Source organism: Mixophyes fleayi, chromosome 1, assembly GCF_038048845.1.
Source record: "Mixophyes fleayi isolate aMixFle1 chromosome 1, aMixFle1.hap1, whole genome shotgun sequence".
Lineage (NCBI taxonomy): Eukaryota > Metazoa > Chordata > Amphibia > Anura > Limnodynastidae > Mixophyes > Mixophyes fleayi.
In genome coordinates this window covers 399,927,263-399,947,699 of record NC_134402.1, presented here as the reverse complement: position 1 = coordinate 399,947,699, position 20,437 = coordinate 399,927,263, and positions in this window count along the sequence as shown.

Below are 20,437 nucleotides of genomic sequence, written 5' to 3'. Positions count from 1 at the left end.
GGCAGACAGGATGGCAGTTTGGAAAACTAGGCCCCAAAGAGCACATAATGCCAAAAAAAGAGGTGCAACATTGAATTGTCCTTGGGCCCTCCCACCCACCCTTATGTTGGGGAAATAGGACATGCGCACTTTAACAAACCAATCATTTCAGCGACAGGAACTACAAAACTGTGGCTGAAATAATTGGTTCGTTTGGACCCCCACAAAACGAGCTGGCAAAGAAAAAAAAGAGGTGCAAGATGGAATTGTCCTTGGGCCCTCCCACCCACCTTTATGTTGCGGAAAAAGGACATGCACACTTTAACAAACCAATCATTTCAGCGACAGGGCCTACCAAACTACTGTGGCTGAAATGATTGGTTTGTTTGGGCCCCCACGCAAAAAAAGCAATTCATCAAGCAGCTCCCATTAGGCAAGGTTAGGCACTTGCCTAGGGTGCCGGGCTCTGGAGGGCGCCTGGAGGCGCCACAGAATGAACATTACTTTAAAACTGTGCGGCGACCGCAGACTTTACCTGTCACGGCCGCCGCACAGCATGCAGATACATCCACGGGGAGGGGGGGAAGAGGCTATTGCTCACCACCGCCGCCTCTCTGCTCCGTCTCCTCCCCTCCACTCACTGACTGTCGGGCCGTGACATCATCATCACAGCCCGACAGTGTCAGTGAGTGGAGGGGAGGAGACGGAGCAGAGAGGCGGCGGTGGTGATTCAAGGTAAGGAAAGACGGGGTGAGGGGGGAGGAGGGCGCCGATTTTTGCAGGGGGGGGGCGCCGATTTTTGCAGGGGGGGGGCGCCGATTTTTACAAAATGCCTAGGGCGCCATGCACCCTAGCACCGGCACTGATCTCTCCCTGTACAAAGTAAACTGGCTCTACTGAGGCAAGATGTCGTCCTCATCCTCATCCTCTGATTCCTCGCCCCCTTCAGTGTGTACTTCCTCATCTTCACACATTATAAATTCGTCCCCGCTCGACTCCACAATCACAGGTCCCTCTGTAGTCTCTGGAGGCCATTGCTGGTCTTCATTGAAGAATTGATAATTAATTTTGATGAACATCATCTTCTCCACATTTTGCGGAAGCAACATCCTTCGCCGCTCACTGACCAGGTTCCTCGCTGCACTAAAAACTCTTTCAGAGTACACACTGGAGGGGGGACAACTCAGGTAAAATAGAGCGAGTTTGTACAGGGGCTTCCAAACTGCCTTTTTTTCCTGCCAGTACAAGTAAGGACTGTCTGACATGTCTACTTGGATGCTGTCACCAAAGTAATCCTCCACCATTTTTTCAATGGTGACAGCATCCAATGCAGCGACAGTAGACATGTCAGCAATCGTTGGCAGGTCCTTCAGTCCGGACCAGATGTTCAAATTCGCTCCTGCCTGCTCTGCATCCCCGCCAGCGGGTCATTTAGGAAATCTCAGCTGTTTCCTCGCAGCCACAGGTGTGGAAGAAAATGAAGGAGGAGCTGTTGCCATGTCACGGTCCTCTTCAGATGACAATCTCCTGATCAGCAGGTCTTTTCACCGCTGTAGACTTGTGTCCGCCGGAAACAGAGACACAACATACGCTTTAAACCGAGGATCGAGCACGGTGGCCAGAATGTATTCCTATGACTTTAAAAGACTGACCACCCTCGGATCCTGGCAAAGCGTACGAAGGGCTTCATCCACAAGAGCTACATGCTTTGTGGAATCGCAATGGTTTACCAGCTCCTCCCTCACTTTCTTCAGCTGCTTTTGCAACAGCCTGATCAGGCGAATCACCTGACTCAAGCTGGCAGTGTCGGAACTGACTTCTCGTGTGGCAAGTTCAAACGGCTGGAGAACCTTGCACAACACGGAAATCAGTCTCCACTGCGCTTGACTCGGGCGCATCCCCACTCCTTTGCCTATGTCGTAGGTGGCTGTGTAGGCTTGAATGGCCTTTTGCTGCTCCTCCATCCTCTGCAGCATATAGAGGGTGGAGTTCCAGCGCGTCACAACCTCTTGTTTAAGGTGATGGCAGGGCAGGTTCAGGCGTTTTTGATGGTGCTCCAGTCTTCGGTAGGCAGTGGCAGAATGGCGAAAGTGTCCCGCAATTTTGCGGCCCACCGCAAGCATATCCTGCACACCCCTGTCACTTTTAAGATAATGCTGCACCACCTAATTTATTGTGTGGGCAAAACATGGCACGTGCTGGAAATTGCCCATATGTAATGCCCGCACAATTTTACTGGCGTTGTCCGACACCACAAATCCCCAGGAGAGTCTAAGTGGGGTAAGCCACTGCGAGATGATTTCCCTCAGTTTCTCTAAGAGGTTGTCGGCGTTGTGCCTCTTACTGAAACCGGTGATACACAACGTTCCCTGCCTTGGAATGAGCAGGCATTTCGGAGATGCTGCTACTGATGCTGCTGCTGCTGTTGCTGCGGAAAGCGATGCATCTACCCAGTGGGCTGTCACAGTCATATAGTCCTTAGTTTGCCCTGAACCACTTGTCCACATGTCCGTGGTTAAGTGGACAGTGGGTACAACCGAATTTTTCAGAGCACTGAGGACACTTTTTCGTACTTCTCTGTACATCCCGGGTATCGCCTGTCTAGTGGAGTGGAATCTAGACGGGATTTGGTACCGGGGACACAATACCTCCATCAACCGTCTAAATCCCACTCCACTGATGGCGGACACCGGACGCACGTCCAACACCAACATAGCTGTCAAGGCTGCAGTTATCCGCTTTGCCATAGGATGACTGCTGTCGTACTTCGTGCTCATGGCAAACGACTGTTGTACGGTCAATTGCTTCGTGAAAGACGTAGCGGTCTTACGACTTCCCCTCTGGGAAGATGACCGACTCCCAGCAGCAACAGCAGCAGCGGCAGTAGTAGGCGTACCGCTGTAGGATCCTCCGGAAGAATCCCGGATTGAAGAGGACTCAGTCATGCCGGTGACATGGCCTGCAGGACTATCTCAGATCCAGATCGAGGAGGAAATTGACGAGGAGGGTGTTGCTGGTGTGGATACAACGGCACCAAGGGATTTAGGTGTCCCTGGACTGCTGACGGTCCTAGCCACAGTTCCTAAACTAAACACAGAATTATGAAGGGTCTTCAGGTGACGTATAAGGGAGGATGTCCCTAGGTGGCCAAGATCCTTACCCCTGCTTATTGCAGCTTTACATAAGCTACATATGGCCAGACATTTGTAATCCGGATTGGGGTAAAAATAATTCCAGACAGAAGAGCTGCATTTCTTGGTCTTCTGCCCAAGCATGACGGTGGGCTTTTTCATCCCATGGACAACAACTGTTTCCCCCCCTGGTGCCTCATTTAAGAAAACCACATCAGCATCCTCCTCGTCAACTTCCTTCTCAGCGCCAGCTACATCAATATCCTCCTCCTGGTATACAACATTGACACCTTCATTATCAACATCTGGAACTGCACTGTGGGTGATCCTTCCAGCATATGCAGAGGGCGTGCTGCAAATGGTGGAAGGAGCCACCTCTTCCCTTACAGTGCTGGGAAGGTCAGGCATCGCAACCACCAACACCCTTGGACTCTCCTTGGGGATTTGTAATGCCATGTCTTTAGAAGGCAGAGTTGTTTGCTGTGTTTTTGATGACAGCTTAACTCTCTTAAATTTTCTAGAGGGGGGGGAGGAGTAGGGCTTAGATCGCTGGGTGAAGCTGAACTAGTCATGAACACGGGCCAGGGCCTAAGCCGTTCCTTGCCACCCCGTGTCATAAATGGCATATTGGCAAGTTTACGTTTCTCCTCAGATGATTTTAATAATTTTTTTTGGATCATTTTAGTGAACTTTGGCTTTTTGGATTTTAAATGCCCTCTACTATGACATTGGGCATCGGCCTTGGCAGACGACATTGATGGCATTTCATCATCTATGTCATGACTAGTGGCAGCAGCTTCAGCATTAGGAGGAAGTGGTTCTTGATCTTTCCCTACTTTATCCTCCAAATTTTTGTTCTCCATTATATGCAGCACAAGAGAGTGTACCCCTAAACCACACACACTCGGCAAAGCCTTTAAAAATTATATGCGGCACAGGAGAGTACCACTGGACTGGAGTTATATGGCTGTACCACTGGACTTATACGGCAGGATCAGTGGACTTATACAGCAGTACCACTGGACTTATACTGCAGGATCAGTGGACTTATACAGCAGTACCACTGGACTTATACGGCAGGATCAGTGGACTTATACGGCAGTACCACTGGACTTATACGGCAGTACCACTGGACTGGACTTAAGCAGCACAGGACAGCACCACTGAATTTAAATGGCTGTACCACTGGACTGGACTTAAGTAGCACAGGACAGCACCACTGGATTTAAATGGCTGTACCACTGGACTGGACACAGGACAGCACCACTGGACTGGACTTAAGCAGCACAGGACAGCCCCACTGGATTTAAATGGCTGTACCACTGGACTGGACACAGGACAGCACCACTGGACTGGACTTATATGGCAGTACCACTGGACTGGACTTAAGCAGCACAGGACAGCACCACTGGATTTAAATGGCTGTACCACTGGACTGGACACAGGACAGCACCACTGGACTGGACTTATATGGCAGTGCTACTGGACTGGACTTAAGCAGCACAGGACAACACAGGACAGCACCACTGGAATTATGGCAGCGCCACCACTGGACTGAGCAGGACAGAGCACAGGACAGCACCACTGGACTGAGCAGGACAAAACCACTGGACTGAGCAGGACAGAGCACAGGACACCATCAGTGGACTGAGCAGGACAAAGCACAGGACAGCACCACTGGACTGAGCAGGACAGAGGACACAACAAAAACACCCTCCCTCTTCCCTCTCCAATGCCCGTGTGAAGATGGCAGCGGGAAGCGGGGAATAATATGAATCCGGATCTCGCGAGATCCGACGGTGGGATGATGACGTTTTGCCTCGTTCTGAGTTTTGCGTCGGGCGGGAATCCCCGAACAGTGCTCGGATCCGGGCTCGGATCGGCACTGTTCGGGGGTGTTCGGATTTCAAAAATCCGAACCCGCTCACCCCTACTTATTATCACATAAAATATTAAATAAATAGGAAATCAACATGATGTTTGATAATATGACAAATTATTGAGAAGAGTAGTAAACAACAGGTTTTAAAATATTTGTTTTCTAACAGCATATGCTATGGAGAGCCAACTGCAATAATAATGTACTGCTCTTTATGCATTGACACTATGGGGCATATTCAATTGTGCCGTTTCCGCAGCGCATAAAAACTACTACCGTTATTACGGTAGTAGTTAGCTGGATTTCAGCTCGCAGCTCCCTGAGCCGCAAGCTGAAATCCAGCGAAGAAAATTACCGTGTAATGGTTTTTCCGCGCACTTTTACCGTAATAACGGTAATAGTTTCCGCCGACAATTGAATATGCCCCTATGATTTACAAAAATATGCGGAAGTTACAGCTTCTACAATACATTTATTGATTGTATCAATACAGTATTATTGTTATTATGTTTTTATTTGTAAAGTGTCTACACATTATGCAGTGTTGTATATTGAGGGGATCATGACATGCCACAAATTACATACAGTAACATGAAACAGAAAGTAAAGATGGCCCTGCCCAAATGAGCTTACAGGCTAAGAGGTGTGCAGAACACATGATACAGAGGGTAGTGTAATAACAACTCTAGAAGACAGTGCAGGGGTTATTGTTAGTAGTCAATTGGCAAAAGGGTATTTCTGTACAGCTACCAGTGGTGCAGCACAGTTGGAACGAGGAGGGATAGCAGCAGAGGAGGGCTGGCAATTTTTAGACGAAGGGCACGACTCGACTCGGCAGCCTATTTAAAAAAAATAAATGCAGGTGGCCCAGTGACTCAGCCCAAGGTAGCCAACTATTGGGCCGGCCCAGGGGGCAGATGCTCTTTGCTGCTCAGCCCAGCCTGCCCCTAGACAGTAGTGACATGAAACATGAATCAGTCACTGTAGAAATTCCAAAACAGTACAATGCTGGCAACCTCAACAATCCCCCAGCATCCATCACAACTGAGTATCTTTCCTCTGCTACTTGTAGAGTGGGCTTTTGCCTTCATATTGCACAGGCACTCTAGTGGTTGTCTGTCAGTTTGGAGTATCTTGGAAAAGGAATCAGAATAGTTGTTCCACATGTTCAATGGCAGCTTCTGTCACCAAGGAGGTTGTGTAGAGATGGCAACTGTATTGACAGTTAAACTTAATAGGTCCAAGAGCTTAGCTGTCATGGAATTCCACTACAATTCCAAACAAAATTGTCCTTGGTGTGTTGACACTCCCTGGTACTATTGCAATAATTTTCCATTACCTTCACAAATTTTTAGATATCTTATATTTGTGGGATGAAGATTATGTGGGAGTTAGGGGCTGAGTGAATCTAAAGTGCAGCCATCTCCAACTGCCGTCCACATGTCACAATAATCAGAATATTATTGTAACGAAAATACACCAATAAGAGGAAGTGGGAGTTAGAAATTACTAAATAAGTAATGTCTGAATGTCAAATGTTTATGGTTGATGTTAGGAACCCCTCTAGTCGATACAGCACAACCCGGAGTCTGCTCTGCCAGTCAGGTGTTCACTGGAGCCACTAGTGGTGGGGACAGACTTGGCCGCAGACTGACAGAGGGTCGTGAAGTGTGTACCGGCTTGTGACTCCAGAGGTCGGGGTCACAAGAAACACAGGCAGGGTCCAAATCCAGGCAATGGGTCATACACGGGCAATCCAACAGAATATCCAAGGGACAGGAGCAAGGAGCAGAGCAGGTCAGCAAACTGGTAACAGAAGCTATAACCGGCAGTGAGGCTGCAGACCTCTCTGCCTTAAATACTGGTAGCCACCAATCAGAGCCTAGCTCTGCAAATGCCCACAGGAGGCACCAATCAAAGGACAAAGCCCCCTTAGTTAATCAGCCCACGGGCTGCCTATTTGCGCGCATGCACCCCGCTTCCAGCACTGCCGGGAAGCAGCGCTACAGAAGAAGCATCCGGCCGTCGCCAAGGCAACAGCCGGTCAGGAAGCGGAAATGACGTCCCGGTCGTCAAGGTGACGGCCGGGACGCCAGGGGGAGCCAGAAGCGAGCCGCGGCAGCTATGAGTACCGCCGCGGCTCGTGACAGTTGAGAACCATTTATATGGTGTATAAGTTCCACCTCTTATTGATACCGGGTTTCTACCATCTCTCAATATGTGCAAACATCATGTCCTTTTCCTGAGACAAATAAATAGGGAACCACCACACTAAAAATTGCAAAAGGAAAAAATGGAATTACCTTGGTATGAGGTTAAAGGATATGTTCTCCTTTGTAGAGGTTTGTTTTGTATTGTTAAATGTAAAAGAGCCATAGGATTTTTTTTTATCAAGTAGCATTCTTCATTAATCCTTAATTGATGCTTAGATACATTATCTAGTGGATTGTATCAACTATTACATGAGTCTGGCTAAAATACTGTGTCTCGCTGCTTCAGGGGTAGGGTGACATCTGTTGAAATTGTATGTAAACAATTAGTGAACAACAAGGTATCCCCAAAAGATTCAGTTATAATGGCTCTCCTAACACATTGAGCCCCCTCAATGTGATGGTGACGCTTAAACAGTAATATGGTATATTAACACATCCTGGGCCTGAGTCATTAAGGAAATTAAGACAATAAAAGGAGTAAATGTTCTCTGGGACAAACCATGTTACAATGCAATGGGTGCAAATTAGTTTATTATTTTGCACATAAGTTAAATACTGGCTGTTTTTTCATCTAGCACACACATACTTGATAGCTTTATTTTTAGACTAAAATTTAAAGTTGATCTAGGACATGCCTTACCCCAACTATAAATCCGTCCTCACATTCCAAATTTACCTCCCCTTCCAATGCAACATGGTTTTGCCCAGGTGCAAAGTTTTCTGTTTTACTCTCCTTAATGACTCAGGCCCCCTGTGTGTAAAATTATGGTAACGTACTGTAAGGTGTCCATTTAATAATCTGCAATGTTTAAAGCAATATTTTTTTTTTAAATTCTGACTTTAATAAAGTTTAATAAAATGCAATGTGCTATAGCAATGTGGCAAAGCTTGCATTGTTAATCACTTTTTCAAAACATTTCCTGTAAGTCTAATGTATCTGACAGTATCAGGTAAGCTTTAACAACCAGTGAAGTAATGTGAGCAAGTTGGGTGCATTACTCCACTAACTGTCATGTATTGTTATTTTGTTTGGAGCAAATCCTGCTGGGACAAAAACGTTAAAGAAGGTTAAATGAGACTCACGGCCAGAGCTTGGATATAATTGTCAAGATAAATAAAAACAGTTATAAAAGATTACCTGTGTTGTGGTGAAACAAGCAGTGTGGGTCTACTTATTACCCAGGCCAGGACAGCACAAGGGGGCCTGGAAGAATAATGTCTGGTTGCCTTTATTTGAGGTAGGCATGCCAATTCTTAGCACTTATATATGTACTATATAAAGATATTAAACAGCTGGTAAATATAAGGGAGGCTTCAATATCATACTTTCCAACATTTGGGTAGGCGAACTCGGGGGGCTTGGCTTTGGTATGGTACTGGTGTAGCAACGTCAAAATGGGGGTTGTGCCTAACACATTTGATACGCTAGGCTACCCCTTCTCTCCTCCCCTCGCCTCCTAACACCTTCATTGCCATATGCACGACACCTGTTCACTCATGCAGAGCTACAGTTAACAGGAGATACTTTCCAACTTTCCCACCTGCGGGACAAAGCTAACTCAATCTGAATGGCGGGACAGAGCCCTAAAATCGGGACTGTCCCTCCTAGATCGGGATGGTTGGAAGGTATTTAATATCATGTTTACCATCACAGATGATCAAGTCACATTTTCAAAGAAAGGAAATATAGATATATGCAACACTGATCCTGAAAGTTAAATAAAAATAGTAATTATATTTTGATTTTTTTACAGTCTTTATCTATTTTGCTGTTGACCTTTAACACTTGTTTCTTATTAATGTAATTAAAAGTTTGCTTTTCTGTTCTCATGTAGGATCAGAATGTAATTTTAAAAATTAATTTTTCATTCACATTTTTACATTACATGTAATAATTCTACTTTATTCACCGATACTCCTCTGTTTACTGACCTTCTGAAATAAATTTGTGACATTTTTAATAGTTATTGGTTCTAAAATACTTTTCATGAAACTACAATTTTTCATTTGCTACACAAGGTTATTGTTGTAGCAGTTGCCTACCTATAAAATGTAATATTTTTAGCCTGGTGTCAGATATAATTAACCTTTTCATGATTCCAGTTTAAAAAATGCCTTCAGCAAATATAAAATCAAGCAATTGAAGCACTAACTATTTCATTTTAATTGAATTTTCAACTACATTTTGCTAAGATCTGGTAAAACATAGCTGCACAGTAAATTGTAGTTTAGTAATCTAGCCTAATTTGAGCAAACGTATCCAGTCCTGTGTGCAATGTATATATTTTGGTATTTTTGCATTACAAAATGTGATCTACCGTGCAATTCCAGAAAAATCCAAGACATTTATAACTACTGGATAGCAAAATGGCAGGACAAAATACTGCATCTATGATAGTGTGAAATGGTAGTATAAAACAAGGGATATGGGTCCACTGAGATACATAAGTGATTGAGAGTATAGAGAAAATAATATAACTTCCAGAATAAAGAAAAATAAAAGCAGAGGGAGGAAAAATAAGGGTTTTACAGTATTTTGTCTAAATAGTACACAGTAAATAGCCATAGTGATGTTTTCCTGCATCTTATATTAAAATAAATATGATTTTCAATAACATTATCACCATTATAGATTATATATTAATAGATTGTTAGAGCTGAAAACATTCTCCCATTTTCCGCTGTAATGTGCTGGCTCAGGTCCTCTTCCTGCCATAATGGGGAAAATATAGAGATGATTTACTTCCACCTGTAGGGGCTTGTATATTTTAGAAGCCATATAACATGTTGAGGAGTCAGAGAAGAATAAAAAGTTGAATGCGTTAGGAGGCTTAAAAAAAGGCTCTTTTTCTGATCATGAAAATGACAAACTTGCTGAAACTGCTACAACCCTATAGGTGACAGAAGGAACTGGTCCATAACTGCACTGATAAATCATCTTGTGATCTCCATATAATAATCCCCCTTGGGAAAGGCAGGACTGAAATTAGATAGAGGTGAGAGCTCTTGGATGATAACCAACCTTTCTCTTGGATTTAGTCCAAGTCTGTAAGGTAATTGCTATGGATGGAAAAAACTGTATTGCTAATTTTAAAAATATCTGTCCAAGACAACAGGTGTAGTGGTTTGTCCATCTGTATGCATCGCTTTGTAAAAATATAAAAATGGCAGTCTAAAATTCAACTAATAAGAGTTTGTTTAGCGTCCAAGCATTTATCTGGCACCAAGAATCCACCTTGTAATTTGGGTAATTTTTGTGAATGCTATCTTCCCTTGATTTCTTATCAAACCAGACGAAATCAGTTATAGCCTTCTGCCATAACAACATGTGTGCCCCAGGCACCTGTACAGGAAGAGCTCAGAAGAGGTATAGCAACCTAGGTAAGTCAATTTAAAGATGTTTTTCTACCTATCGATGATATTTGAAGTAACTTCCAAAGCACAGGTCCTTATGAACCATATTTAGCAATGGTAATTGCTTTAAGGTCATATTTATTGGCATAAGAATTCCTAAATTCAGATTGCCATGATTGTGGCAAGCTTGTGAACTGTGTGCCCCACTGTTATTCCCTGCATCTCAGGGCTTTTCCAAATACAGGCTGCAAGGTTCTCCATACAAAGAATAAAAATAAGCAGGGAGAGAGGGCATGCCTGTCTTCTCCAATTTACAAGGGGAAAGCACCCATTCACCTATACTGGAGCAAATGGACACCTAAAAATAGCTTACTTTTTTTGCAAACACTTCAATATGTACTTGCTGCATGATTATCAAATAAGTTCTGTCATATGTATCAGGTTAGCCAACCAAGGAATTATAAGGAGTTCCAGGTACAGTTGCACCTTGCACATCCCTTCCTTACTTCCCGTCGGCCTTTCAGTCTCAGGTGACACTCTTGAGTGACTGGGGGTCACATTGAAATCACGTGTCCCTGAACGCTTTTACCAACAGCTGCTGCTTAATATTCATCTAGAGATTCATTTCTAGGGGTTTATTTACTAAACTGTGGGCTTGAGAAAGTGGAGTTGGTGCCTATAGCAACCAGATTCCAGCTGTCATTTTGTTGAATACTAAATACTAAATAAATGATAACTAAAACCTGACTTTTTCAAACCCGCAGTTTAGTAAATATACCCCCTAGTGTGATTTCATAATCGCTTAGGAGCCTTCTAATAGGTGCTATGCCACTCTTTAATGTAGGCATTTGCATACATTCTTTTCCGGTTGTAGGCTTTCTGTGTACTGACTGCCTTGTTTTTTTTACCTAGTCCCAGACTCTGCCTACCCTGGGCATTTTCTTGTAATTTGACTACTGCAGTTTGCTACCTGCTCTGACTCTTTGCCTAGAATGGTTTGTGACACAGGCACACGTCAGGTGATGCACACAAGAACACCTTCTTGCTTTTTACTTTGCTTTTATTGTCAGGATGGTAAAGTAATTTGACAACATAGAGTTCCACACTCTTTTCTGTGACACTAACACTAGATAGACAGAGGCCAACTACCTAGCCACAGGCCACTATCTGGCATCGAACACAACTGAGCAATAAATACAGACAGGTTTAAATAGTTTACGCTACTCCCACAAACCTAACTTGATAGACAAATGATACTCCCACCTTGCCTTTAAAATGAAGTTTGTTGTAGGTGCTCTGTTTTGATTGCAGACACACCGTCAGGCTGCGGATTGCTGTGGAAAAGATGTTTTTTTAAAATCACTTCAAAACCTGTAAGTTAAATCAGACTCTTTACTACTATTTTGTCACACATATGTCCTCCAACTGTATCTTATTAGCTTGGATGCTCTACTGTTCACATGTGTAACTCTGCAGCCTTCCTTTGCCAGCTAAATACCGGCCTCCTCTTTAGAAGCCTGTGGAAAACACTTCCCTTTGTCACAGGTTGCTTAAGCTTCCAGCCATGACTTTTGCTTAGCTTAGGGATGTATGCCTCCTTCGTAGGTCTTTCATAGGTTTTTGTAGAAAACAGTGAAGGAAGCTGCAGTTTTCCTAGTCCCTGTCTGCAAGCTATTAACTTTCTCAAACTAGTCTAAAATTTGTGCATTGTTGTCAATATTTTATAAAGCTACCATACCTGCTGCATGCCTGAGTACATATGTCTAAAGCCACATGAAAATGCTGACAGGCTAAATGGCGGTATATAAATATCGCTGACACTGATAAAATACTGACATTGTGATTGCTGACAGTGAAAATCCCGAAAGTTAAAATGTCGTCATTAAATCAGCAATGGCCGGGGTTTGGTGACTATACAGCCGCTGGAGCCGCCAGCAATAAACAGTCTTTAAAATAAATAAATAAATGTCAAAAAAAGTGTAATCCCCCTCTCAAATCATATTAACCCTAGGGGTACCCAGCCCTGTGCTGACAGCACTAGGGCTCTTACCACACCCCTGGGTGGTGGGTGTGGGATAATAAATGGTTAATAACCTTAGTGCTGCCAGCTTAGTCTGGTTGAAGGAAAATCGGGAGGACAAACAGCGTGGGGTCCCCCCAATTTCCCTCCAACCAGCCCTAGGCTTAGGGCTGGTTGGAGGGAAAAACAATAATTACATATTTATTTATTTATTTACATATTTATTTAAAAACAATAATTACATTTATTGAAGCAAATTGCATACATACACACCTCAATATTTAAAGTCCGACCCTAAGGAACTGTTTCAAAAACAAACAATAAATGGTCAGAAAATAAAGCATGTAATTTTTCTGATTCAAACTTGGATGCCATCAAGTGTAATGCCATCAAATAAAAACAAAGTTCCTTAGTAATAGCAGTTCTAAAGTAGATCCAGCTAGTGTCCAGAAAATGAGATTCGAACTCCAAAAAGCCAAGAAATGATCACAAGCCAAACCCAAAAGGGATAAACAGTTCATGTAGCAAAGCCCATTAGAACTAATATAAATGTGGGAGCCAATAAAGCAAAGTTCCATTAACAAAATCTCATTCAAACAAATAGAACTCACCAATTTAAACTTCTCGCCACATGTGTAATTGATAATGTAATCAGACAAAATATCTAGGCGTGGTGGTGGAGCAGGGTGTTCAAAACCCTCGATGAAGATAATTCCTGGATTACCAGTCCTTGTGTGCCCCTCTTAAAGCCTACGTGCGTGCTTCAATCTGCTAGAATCTGATTGGTAAATGACAGCTAGAATCTGATTGGTTCCTATAGATAACATCTCCACTTTTTCAAACCCACAGCTAGATAAATTTACCCCCAGGTCTCTTGATGTGCACTGCTTTCAAGATATTTTCTATAACCTTACCCTAGCTGGTAAAGACAGCTTATTGCATCCGAGGATTTTTCAGCACCCCCATTTCTGGATTTAAAGTGAACCCAGCATTAATTGTAAGATAACTTGAATTGTGTTTTTCAGATCACCAGTCTCATAAAGACTTTTTTACCCCATGAATTTGTAGATCATCTTGGCAGGCCCGGCGCTTCCATAAGGCAGCATGAGGCAGCTGCCTAAAGCGTCTGGCCTGGAGAGCGCTGCAGGATTTTACAATGAAAAAATCTTCCAATAGACTTTCTTCATTGTTTTGCGGCGGCCGGCTGTTTCAATGTACCGGCAGTGTCTCTCATTGACAGACTGTCAGAGATGTCAGTCTGTCAATGAGAGACGCTGCCGGCACATTGAAACAGCTGCCAGCGCTGCAAAACAATCAGTGGCATTGTTACACAGGACATGAAGTTTAATGACATTTTGGGACATTCTAAAAAATACAAGGGAAAATTTAACCAGAGGAAAGGGACAAAGGAGGAAGGGAGGCATAAATGTGATTTAGGGACTTATGATAAGTCAGCTGCACAAGGTAAGAGTCGTATTTTATTCACTTTCTGAATGTAGTTTGTTCCTGTGAGACACGCCTGCAAAAGGATGCTGCTTATGGCAGTGGATCCCAAACTTTCTCAGTTCAAAGCACCCTTAGTTTCTCCGTATTTTTTTCAAGGCACCCAGTGGCGCACGCAGGGGGGGTTTCTGAGTCTCCAGAAACCCCTCCCCCTGCGCTAACTAAATGGCCACTATAGCGGCACTGTCTTATACAGCAGCCGCGGCGCTGTCAAAGAAGCGTCTGCAGCGGTGCTGTAGTGTACACAGCACCGCCGCGGATGCTTCTTTGACAGCGCCGCGGCTGCTGTATAAGACAGCGCTGCCTTAACGGAGCTGCCCCCCCCCCCCCCCCCCGACAATCCTCTGTGCACCCCTGGCACCCCTACGCCAAAATAATTACCAAGTGGTCCCTCTCATCTAACCCCCTGCACCAACTTCTCCCCTGTCCCTCTCATCTACCTCACTGCGCTATCTTTTACCCTGTCCTTCTCATCTACCCAGCCCTGCACCGCCTCCTCCCCTGTCCCTTTCATGATCCCCCCTGCGCCACCTTTTCCCCTGTCCTTCTCATATACCCCCCCTGCACCACCTCCTCCCCTGTCCCTTTCATTATTCCCCCTGTGCAACCTTCTCCCTTGTCCCTCTCATCTACCCCCTGTGCCATCTTCTGCCCTGTTCCTCTTTATTGTAATCCTGCAGCATTCGTCCTTGTCACTCCTTTGTTTTCCTTTTTCTGCTTCCCCACCTTTCTCACTTAGGATATTCTCACTCTTAATTAAAATAGAATTCATAGCTTAAATTATAATAAATATTATTATATCACCAAGCAATTTTAAATAAATTACAGCTGTTACTGTAGTAAATTGCCATTGGGCAGATGTGAAGCTTGGACAGTGTTGAAAGCATCAGGCATCAGTGCATCTCAGGACAGCACAGTGGCCTAGTTAGCACTTCCGCCTCACAGCACTGGGGTCATGCATTTGATTCCTGACCATGGCCTTATCTGTGTGGAGATTGTTCTCCCTGTGTTTGCGTGGGTTTCCTCCGGGTGCTCCGGTTTCCTCCCACACTTCAAAAACATACTGGTAGGTTACTTGGCTGCTATAAAAATGAACCATCTGTGTGTGTGTGTGTGTGTGTGTGTGTGTGTGTGTGTGTGTATCTCTATATATATTTTTATTTTACACTCCACTTTGAACCAAATACTGACATATTTAGTTATATATTGTTTGTTTTAGACCATCAGAGTATGGGGGGCGGTTGGCTGAAACTTTGCCTAGGGCGCCTAGAGACTTTTCACTGACCCTGCATCTTGGTGATTTTGTAAATAATATCAGCTTGTACCTATGCTGTATCATATAGGTCTGTCACAGTATCATGAAGTTTCATTAAGTGCTCTTCCACTTCTGCTGTTCTGTCAGTCAACTGGGAAAACTCAATACTTAGAGCCTGCATAGATGTTTATATTCTCTGTATTAGATTATTTGTTCAGGAGAAGTGCAGATATTGTGTAATCTCATCAATTGCACTGTTCCCCTCTTTTCCTCTCTTCTCCCACTTCAGACTGTTCCTCAAATAGTCTCTCATGTTCTGTCTGGAATGGCATCTTGAAAGTACCAGGGATCAGAGAATCCCCTTCCCCCCCTCTGTAGAGAAACTGTACATAGCCACAGTTCTAAAGATTTTAAGTGGTTTCTGTGTCTTCTCCTGAGCAGGGAGTCTGTATTGCATTCACTGTTAGGTCCAGTACTTTTTATGAGGCAGGTGAGGCAACACATCGTACTTACATTATAATAGTGGAAGCTGTATCTAAGTATGTGAACATATTTTTCACTTTAATATTATCAGTTAAAAAAGAGAAAGTGGATGTAAATACATGCATTAAATAAGCAGGTGAATCAATAAATATAACATCAATTATGTTATAAAAAAATATAAAATAAAGTATGCTGTGTATTTCACCAGCAAAATCTTTATCATATGATAGCAGGTCATTCAGAATCTAAAGTACCCATAAATAAGTCCAAGTATTTCCAGGGCCGGTGCTAGCCTCCATGGCGCCCTAGGCATTTTTACAAAATCGGCGCCCCAGCCCCCCCCCCCCCGCAACAATCGGCGCCCTCCTCCCTCCTCCCCCCTCACCCCGTCTTTCCTTACCTCACCACCGCCGCCTCTCTGCTCCGTCTCCTCCCCTCCACTCACTGACACTAGTGAGTGGAGGGGAGGAGACGGAGCAGAGAGGCGGCGGTGGTGAGCAATAGCCTCTTCCCCCCTCCCCCGTGCATCTGAATGCTGTGCGGCGGCCGTGACAGGTATGGTCAGCGGTCGCCGCCCAGTTTTACAGTAATTTTCATTCTGGAGGGCGCCCTCCAGAGCCCGGCGCCCTAGGCAAGTGCCTAACCTTGCCTAATGGGAGCGCCGGGCCTGAGTATTTCAGAATTCTATTAAGATTCCAAAATCCAATTGCAGTTTAGAATGCTGACACATTTATTAGCAATTCAAAATCAAAGACCTAATTTCTCACAGATATTGTTGCTCCAGCTCTATTAATCTCAAAAAGCTGCACCATCAACATAAAACATGTATAAATAGGGTAAACTGAAAAAGGCGAAAAAGGCAGGAAGATGGAAAAAATAAAATTGTTCTCTTTGTACTTCTTACAGTAGGCCAGTAATGCCATTAAGATTTGCAGACATTGGAAGCTAGACTTTTTACAGCTGACTTGTCATCTCTATCTTCTCTTCCTTTGCTTCTTGCCCTAACGCTATTGTACTGCTTTCTTCTACTTTTTCCCACTGTAATTATTTATTAGTGTATTATATTCAATGTTATATGAGAGGTCTCTGAAAACAAACTATAAAATAGGATGCAGTATTGTTTAATTACTCAAGAAATTAATCAAGTGTATAAAAAAATGAATTGTTGTTTGTAATACATTAACTATCATCTACCAAAAGATTCAGGGCGTGAAACATTAAGGAGATCAAAGCGTAAAAAAGGACTAACTTTGCACCTAGGCAAAACCATGTTGCATTGGAGGGGGAGGTAAATTTAAAATGTGAGGACAAATTTATAGTTGGGATGGGGCATGTCCAACATCTACTTTACATTTCATTGTAAAAATAAAGTTATCAAGTATTTGTGTGCTATATGAAAGAGCAGCCAGTATTTAACTTATGTGCAAAATAATAAACTAATTTGAAAACCTTGCATTGTAACAGGGTTTGTCCAGGAGCAAACTTACTCTTTTGTTTTTGACTCAGTGTCAAGTGCAATCTTCAGATTTTAATCTGCTTTTAAACCTAAAAAATAAATAAACAAATTCAGTGTCAGACTAAGTTAATGCAAAGTAACAATTTAATTGATTTATTTATAGTGGTTTTATTATGCAAATATTAATTATTTGTTTTTGGTTCATTTTTGCAATAGTGTGTATAGTTAATTGAATACATTGAAACTATTTTTCTGTGGCCTTGTTTGAATACATTTTATTTGAACAGATTCGCTCCACACTGTTTACGTACATTGCACATGCAGCACATTGTGCAGAATCATCTGGACGATTGTGATGAGTTCTCGCCCTTTTTATATGGAAGTTCCTTTGCTTTGCTTCACCTGTAAACAAATTAATGATGATTCAGCTGCAACAAAATAAATTCTAATGCTAGAAGATATTTTTGCTGTAATGTTTAGAATTCTCTGTGTGGCTCAAGGTGACCTTTACAGGCATACTAGAAAACTTTCTGATAGATACTGTATAATGTTAAATATGTTCTCACCATAACATATTGGCGCTTAAAATAAGTACAGGCAACAAAAAATTATATTAACTTATAGGTATAAAATGATTTTAAGTCTGAATACAGGAAATATATGTACTAAAGAGAAATAAAACATATTTATTAAGATGCTAAAAAACAAAGTTTGCAATATAAAAGTGGATTAAAGCACAAAAAACTGAAAACACTTAGGAATCACATGGAAGTCACTTCATGCCTAAAATGACATCACCAAATGCATTTTGCCATCTTAGTTTACAATTAATAATAGACTTGAAGTAGTTCATAAAACATATTATACTTCCTGCACAATCCTTTAAACAGCAATATATCTACATTTCGGAAATTCATAGGCAGTCCACCAAATTATAAACAGCACCTCTCCCGCAAGTTAATTGCTATTGTCCCATACAACTGTCCTGTTGCAATAGTTTGCCAAAAGGAAACTTTTTTATTTATAAAACAAACAAATGTAAACAATTACAATAAACAGTGTTGGACAAGTAATCTAATTGTTTTTTTATTTTCTCTTGTTTTTTCCCAATAGAAAGAGTAGGGAGTGGGAGAAGTGATGGGGAGAGGAGGGGGTGGGGGAAAGGTACATGACAAGAATAAACAATGAACAATATACAAAGAGAAACAAGGTAGTGTGAGTATAAATGTGAACCAATAATACATGGAGCACAAAAAGAGCTAAGATTAGTAATGGTATGTCAAACCTCTTAGATTCAGACGGTGCTGCCTCCTGCGGAGGACCTGGAGATGGCCGTAAGTATGCCTAACAATAGGGGTGTACAGTTAAGGTGGGGAGGTGTTCTGAGTGAAAGCAAACAGTTGTGACTATCCTTCAGGGGAGGGCTAGCAATGTATAGCCTGGGGGGCAAGACTCGACTTAGCAGCTTATTAGGTACATTTTAAAGAAAAAAAATGCAGGGGTGAATCAGTGACCCAGCCCAAGATAGCCTACTATGGGACTGAAACAAATGGAAGATAGCGCAATACTCAAATCGGCACAGTAGTTTAATGAACAAATGTATAAAACCAGTAAAAATTTATATCATCATGAGCATAAATATGCATGCAAGAAATTCCAATACATACTGGATAATTGCTAGAAAGTCTTTGGTATAGAGTACACATATGGAGTTAATAGCACAACTTGATAATTGCAATTGCAGCACCTATTGCAAGAGATTAGGTCGTAAAGTAAAATTCCAGTTCACCTGAGTTCCAGGTCACCATATGTGGTAAAAATAAAATAACATTGTATTGAAAAAAAGACTTTGAAAATAAAACCACACAACTGGGTGGACGTCCTCCTTAGTGTCTCCTATGACAATATATAAAGTCTAAGCGGCATTGTGCGCTGTGGAATTGTAGATAAGCTTATATTACCAGCATATAAAAAACTGGTAGTTGCTCAAATCAATTTATAGGCTATAACAGGTGCATGAAAGGGATATATGCTGTGCTTGATATCATGCACTCCCCGCTTTAGGCTCTCTTATTCAGTATTGATGTTTGTCAGCCCACCTGCGGCACTTGATTGAATATATTTGCATATAGCGCTGGGTAATTAAAGATAAACTTGTGTATCAAGCTAGTGTGCTGTGTATGGCACTCCCCACTCCCCACTTAGGGTTCTCTTGTCCGATATAGGAATCTGACAGCCTGCCTACGGCGCTGATATAATATGAGGGCGTGAGATGACAGCCCATGTACCGAAGGCAACGTCCTCCACTCGCGTCTTTTAAAGTATATCCGTGTAAGCTGAGAATAAGCCAATCATGATTATTTACATAACAATTAAAACACTTTTATTTACAATTAATGGCTTTGTTGCTGTTACTAAAAGAAAATAAACCATGTAGGAATTTGAAGGCTAGAAATAGCGTATATATATATATATATATATATATATATATATATATATATATATATAGCAATAAAGCAAGAAACACATGTGGCAATTAATTAAAAAAATAAAAAAAATTGTGCTTAACTTATACTATGTACACCTGTTACAATAACAAATGAGATGACAAAAAGGTTTCTTTGATTTTATAAAGTTTGTTTAAGTTGTACGCTTTAAGTAAATGATACAAGTTATGACTAACTGTGCAGTCTTAGCCAACCCCACTTCTAAATCATAAATATAAAACTGAACAGGCAAACAAAATATCACAAATTTCAATATGTTTCACTATTGTTGGTTTAAAAAAACTGCTTCATGTTACATTTGCTCAACAATCACCATTAAACTTGTGTTTTTTTAAGTGTCCTTTAATGTGCCTTATCACTTTGCAACCAAAACATTATGGGGCTATTTAAAGTTGTTACATTTGCGCTCCGAAAGTATGCAGAAAAGACGTACACAAACAAGCTTGTAGTGTGTATGATGAATCGGATGTCAAGATGCTATGATCTAATACACAGTGTTTGGTTCAGGCATACAAGTGTATACTTATGCCTAACAATAACATAGAGATGTGATTTGACAGTGTTAGAAGTAAATACTAAAGTCACATTACCCTATTTTTATGCAATATAATAATGTAAAACACAAGCGAGAATAGCTTCTTGACAGCAATATATGTG